Here is a 6,858-nt window from a genome sequence, read left to right on the forward strand (position 1 = left end):
TTTACTCTGATGAGAAGGTTTTAACTCAGTGGTATTTATGGATTTATTGTTCTGTGACTCAGAGTGCCTGTCAGATGCTCCGCTTAAAGCATCCAAAGCTGACCAGAGAAGTGAAAGTAAACTTTGACCTGGTTTGACTTCAGGAATCATGACTCTGCAGGGTAACTACATGGATCCCTGTCTGAAGAGAGGACCAGCATGACGCTTCAGTCAGAACAGACTATCAATGGAAGTTGGAGTTGGTTCGAGTGTTCCAGTGTAGTGGAACCACTAACAGCACCAGCCTGGATTGCAGGGCTCCTTGTAGCAAAGGCAGAACCAGATGACATTCCTAAGAGGAACTCAATAGTCCAGATAAAGGATTCATTGAGCAGCTGCTTGCAGAACCAGAAGGATCTCTGCAGGCATGGACCAGGCCGCCATGGGATTGCAGAAGGGAACAAAACTGAAGCGCCGGCAGGTTCTGCACCTGTAGACATTTCGCTCTGAGGTAACCGTGGTCTGATCCAAAGGAAAAACTGAGTCAGACACAAGCCGAGTTTACAGAGAGATGCATCATGGACAGAGGAGAAGGGGAGCTGAGGTCTTAAGCTGCTCATCTTCAGGTCCTGATCTGACCTCCTGATCGGCGCTCTGTTAAAACTGTTTTTTTTTTAGGGGCAGTTTGTCTGAATTGCAGGTGAATGGAAATATCTGTGGAGTTACTCTTGACTTCAAGCAGAGAAATCTTTTCTGAACAGGAATCAATTAAATTTCCAGGCCAGTTTAGCAATGTTCAGCCAGTCTGAGGACCCCTGAACAACAATTAAAGATGCACAAAAAGCAAAAGACAGAGAATATGTCTGCCATCCTTGTCATCTTTACATCAGGTCTGAGCTTCACTGTGTGCGTCTTCTGTCCTTCCCGTTCCAGACCTTTAAACACCATCTCAGCAGAAACCACACGGCGCTGAAGGTCCCGAGTGCTGCAGCAGCCGTAGATCCCCCATGAGCGCCTAACCTGAGTTCAGGTGATGTCTGAGGGCTCTGACGAACACACCTGCAGGCGGTGAGGGCGTCTGTCAGCAGGATGATTCATCAGATCTCCACAAACATTGTGAGGCTGAGCCTGATGATCCAGCAGGAGTGTTTCCAGAACGACAACAGGAATGTCAGTGAATCGCTGCCGACTCAGACTATTAACATCCTGCTTGTTTGTTGTTTTCTGTCTGGCTGTAAACTGCAGAGATGTGGGGTCTTAACCACACAGCAGCATCGGAGTCTGAACCTCAGCAGACAGAAAACATCCAGATCGACCTCCATACGACAGTTCTCCAAACCGTACAGCTTTGTTTCTGCAGCAGAAACACACCAGAAAGAGATCTCAGTGCAACGAAGAATGGACCGACTGATTCTGGTGTTAATCTGCTATTCCATGCATCCAGATGACATTCCTAGCAAAAGTTTGTCTGAGATTTTTATAATCACAGGACGTGTCGACAATATAAAGCTTAGTAGTTTCCACAACCCCAACCCTAAGGCTGCTTCAATAGAAGCTGATATCTTTTTTTTTCTTTAAAACTTTTATAAAACACAGAACAACAGTCTGTGCACAGGCCACCAACAACATCATAAAACCATCATAAAACAAAGTATCGAGGGCGAGGGGGTACATAACTCATTATTTACAGAGGCTTTTTAGGGAAATGCACTATTATTCACCCTGATGCATGTAAATCAGCGGTGCTGATAATCAGAAATATCATGTGCGGCATCATTTAGCAGCATCAGAGCAACCGACTTGAAGAAGGTCAACAAGTTAAAAGTTAAGAAGACCGGCTCTTTTCTGGGGACTATTCTAGAACCTCTGGAGATGATTTCACAAAGAAGGATTCTTCATAAAATCAAGAACATTAGGGTCAACCCTGAATCCTTTATCCGTTTTTGTACGACAATCTGATGAAGATTGTTGTACAACAACAAGGAGTCTTCAATGAGAATCTTCTCCAGATCCACCGTAAGACAGACTGGAGATCCTTCCTGCCTGCAGCCATGCAGAGCTCAGTGAAGAAACTCCACAGGATTAAAGGACTGATGTCTCAGCAGGATCTGGAAAAACTAATCCATGCGTTTATCTTTAGTAGAACTGATTACTGCATCGGTGTTTTCACAGGTCTGCCTGAAAAGTGGATCAGAACGCTGCAGCTGATCCAGAACGCTGCTGCCCGCGTCCTCACTAAGACTAAGAACGTAGAGAACATGGACCCGGTTCTGAAGTCCTTCCACTAAGACTAAGAACGTAGAGAACATGGACCCGGTTCTGAAGTCCTTCCACTAAGACTAAGAACGTAGAGAACATGGACCCGGTTCTGAAGTCCTCACTAAGACCAAGAACGTAGAGAACATGGACCCGGTTCTGAAGTCCTCACTAAGACTAAGAAAGTAGAGAACCACTAAGACTAAGAACGTAGAGAACATGGACCCGGTTCTGAAGTCCTCACTAAGACTAAGAACGTAGAGAACATGGACCCGGTTCTGAAGTCCTCACTAAGACTAAGAACGTAGAGAACATGGACCCGGTTCTGAAGTCCTTCACTAAGACTAAGAACGTAGAGAACATGGACCCGGTTCTGAAGTCCTTCACTAAGACTAAGAAGTTAGAGAACATGGACCCGGTTCTGAAGTCCTCCACTAAGACTAAGAACGTAGAGAACATGGACCCGGTTCTGAAGTCCTTCACTAAGACTAAGAACGTAGAGTACATGGACCCGGTTCTGAAGTCCTCACTAAGACTAAGAACGTAGAGAACATGGACCCGGTTCTGAAGTCCTCACTAAGACTAAGAACGTAGAGAACATGGACCCGGTTCTTAAGTCCTCACTAAGACTAAGAACGTAGAGAACATAGACCCGGTTCTGAAGTCCTCACTAAGACTAAGAACGTAGAGAACATGGACCCGGTTCTGAAGTCCTCACTAAGACTAAGAACGTAGAGAACATGGACCCGGTTCTGAAGTCCTCACTAAGACTAAGAACGTAGAGAACATGGACCCGGTTCTGAAGTCCTTCCACTAAGACTAAGAACGTAGAGAACATGGACCCGGTTCTGAAGTCCTCACTAACACTAAGAACGTAGAGAACATGGACCCGGTTCTGAAGTCCTTCCACTAAGACTAAGAACGTAGAGAACATGGACCCGGTTCTGAAGTCCTCACTAAGACTAAGAACGTAGAGAACATGGACCCGGTTCTGAAGTCCTTCCACTAAGACTAAGAACGTAGAGAACATGGACCCGGTTCTGAAGTCCTTCCATGGCTCCCTGGATCTCAGAGAATAGACTTTAAAATCCTTCTGTTAGTCTATAAATCCCTGAATTAGCACCTAAATCCATCACAGACTTGTTATCAGGGCATCAACCCTCCAGACCACTCAGGTCTTCTGGCTCCAGCCCGCTCTGCAGAACCAGAACCAGAACCAGACATGGAGAAGCAGCATTTAGTTCCTATGCTCCACTGATCTGGAACAAACTTGCACAAAACTGGAAAAGTGTTGAAAGCTTGAGTTCCTTTAAATCAAGATTTAAAAAACATTTGTTTAGGATTGCCTTCGACTGCTCTAGTTAAACTGTTTTTCTGAAACATCATTAGTTTAAGTTTGTGGTACAATTGTTTTAAAAATCATTAACATTTGCTTTTAGTTTCCATTTTCCCATGATTTATTTTATCTACATTTTATTCCAACCTGTTTTTATTTTCCTATGTTTTAATTATGTAAAGCACTGCATTGTCTTTTTACAGAAATGTGCTATACAAATAAATTTGCCTTGCCTTGACAGTTGAAATTCAAATTTCTCACATGCAAATTTAGGTATACAATTTGGCCAAATTAAAAAAAACTAGACATACACTGCAATGCAAATGTATTCGCTCACCTGTCTAAATAATGGAAATCAGATGTTCTAACCACTTTGATGGGCATGGTTGTATAAAATCAGGCACCAGGCATGTAGTCTGTTTCTACAAACATTTGTGAAAGCGTTGTAGGAGTCCTTATAGCTCCTTAGCGCCTGTCAGCTTCCTATGCTAAAGGAACTATGATAGGAAGCATGCAGGCTCCTTTTCCTACCTCCCTTCTTACTGACTGCTCTATTCTGACAGCACTGCTGCTTTGGCTAAAGAGTCGTTACCACTTACAACTTGTCAGACACAGCCTAATAAATGAAAGATTGTCTACATTCCCTGAAGTTCTTACTCATCAGGGTCCACTTCCTCCAGCTGGCAGAGTTTTCTCTGGTGAGAAAACTCTGCCAGCTTTCAGGTCTCAGCCCTGCACCAACAGCTCCCCCTACGGCAAAGTCAGGTGTGTTTCCCTCGTCTGAGCTTTCTCAGCTCTTCTCTTCCACTTTAATATCTGCACAACAACAGCAAATCAGAACAGCATCGCCAATGCTCTGTCTTGCTTCTCTTTTCAGAAAATTATCACTTGATGCGCCTACCCGACTCGAGTCCCACCATGTCTTCAACGAACTTCAGCTAACTCCACATTCATCAATCTCTTGAATACTTCTCAAGAAGCCATCCCTAACAACTTTGCTCCTCTCACGCCATCAGCTTCCTTGTCAGGCTGGAACGGCTTCAAATCCTTTCATGTTGCACTTTCATTTTCAAGATGCCATGTGCTTCTGTCATTTCCTTGTTTACTTGCCTGTGCAAATTCTGAGTTATCTGAGTCATGGCAACAGCAAACAGGCTTAAATCGGAGGCAACTTTCCTTCAGTTCTTTCTGAAAACGTTTCGACACCTTTCATTGTTTACTCCTATTCTGTCCTCAACGTACGCACCTCTTCTATCGAGACTTATCTATCATCCATTTGTCTTCAAGCTGGCAACAGTTATCAGCTCTCCATCTTTTACTCACCGTCACTTATCCATGGTTCCCAAAGAGCTTAAAAAGAAGGAACCCTCAGCCAATGCTCAACACTCACATCAGATCTCTTCAGTCCGTGCATCGTCATCATCTTTTTTATTAGAATTATGTTTTTCAATTTAAAGCTTGATTCATGTAAGCTTAGACATAAAATGGTGAAATCATGTTGTTTTCTTAATTGCAATCAATGTAAATAGAAGTTTTTGTGGGCAGATGGCATCAGATCATGTTGATCTGCCTTTGAACTGAATTTACTGGAAATCGTAACAGACACCGTGTGGTTTGAAGCATCGTATTGTCATCCAAGCAAATCAATATAACATTGTATTGTGATAAAGGTGGTGGTCTACACTCCTACTTTTAACCAAGTTATATTTTTTAATGCATATGCTTCTGTACTTTTTAGATCTCATCCGCACTGTAGTTTGAACATTATTTTGCTTTCTGTGTCAGCTGTTGCTCCCTTTTCTTTTTTTTCTTTTCTTTCTGCAAGAAGCATTATTAGATTTTATGCTCGGACTATTTCATGTTCAATGGACGCTGAAACTGGGAAGATAGAAGAGGAAAAATAGGAGAGAAACGGATGAGACGAAATGCTAAAAGGGAGAAAAGGTGAAAGAGAAAGAGGACTAGAAAGGGAAAGAACATGATAACATCCTCAGAGTCTGCTTCTATACCTGCAAGGAGAGATATAAAAAGAACAAACCAAGTATTACAGTATTACAGGTACAAACAACCAACTTGCTTTTGATCCCTTTCCTTTAAAGGTTGGGGAAACCTCTTATCCACCTTTCCTCTCTCACAGCTCAGCACAGCTGTAGGCGTCCCTGACAGGGAGAGAAACAGAAAGAACCTTTAAAGTTGTTTACTGTTGTAGACAAAAATCATAGAAATCATCATTTTATTTTATTTATTCACTACTGAAGAGACACGAAATTGTGAACAAATGGAAAGCGTGAAAAATGATAAGTGCAAAGGCAACAAATGATCCCATGTTCAGCCTGTTAGATCTGTCCTAATTCAAAATGATTCACTCTGAGCAGCAGTGTGTTGGCCTGATATAATATGGAGAAGTTCTGCAGACTTTGAGGATTTTTGGTTTTGGTAAACTCCTGCCACAAAGCTTTTTTGATCTTTGGGCACCCAGAAGGCCAGCGCCGCTACAAAGTCCGGCCATCCTGGCTCATTGATCACTCCGCCGAGTTATGTGTAGGTCCGGCATCTTACCGGAGCATCACTCAGTCCACTCCTTCCGTATCGAAGTCGCATCTGCAGCATCCAGTCAAGGCATTTCTGATTACATGATCCGACTTCTTGGTCATTGGTCATCCCTTTCATACTGTTCCTGCATTCGTAACATTGGTGATTTACACGACCACTGCTCAACTCAGTTTTGAAACTCTTTGGGGGTCCTAAGTTGGCTCAGGAGAAGGCCATTTCCTGAAGACTGCACCCACAAGTCCTCATGCAAGTCTCCTCAGATGATCCGATCATCCATCTTCTCGACCCCTTCCTTTAATAAATCTATAATCTCATCTCTTTGTGGAGCGGGCCTTGCTACTCTAATGTCATTTAAAGGCCTAAAACCATCTTTACTGTCTTGGCGTATGGTAATACCCTGGTATTCTCTTAGGAGCGATTAATTGTATTGATAAAAGGATTTGGTCCAACACTTGTTTAAAGTGAAACTTTGTTACATCGAGGTGAGCTGTGAGAAAGGTGGAAACTTTATCCTTCAGAACCAGAACTGCAACCGACAACTGTGCCATCCTAACCCAGCTAACCATCCTGTTTTGGCTTTAATGTTCTGGTCTTGATAGAAATGCTAGGGCTACTGGAAACCTTATCTGTGACCTTTATTAAAAACAGACCGCAGGAAATGTGAGCTGTACCTGTCCTTTACTGATGTAGCAGTGATATTAATAAACTCCAGTGTTTTCCAGTCAGCCACATCA

The sequence above is a fragment of the Fundulus heteroclitus genome, chromosome 16 (genome assembly GCF_011125445.2).
Source record: "Fundulus heteroclitus isolate FHET01 chromosome 16, MU-UCD_Fhet_4.1, whole genome shotgun sequence".
Lineage (NCBI taxonomy): Eukaryota > Metazoa > Chordata > Actinopteri > Cyprinodontiformes > Fundulidae > Fundulus > Fundulus heteroclitus.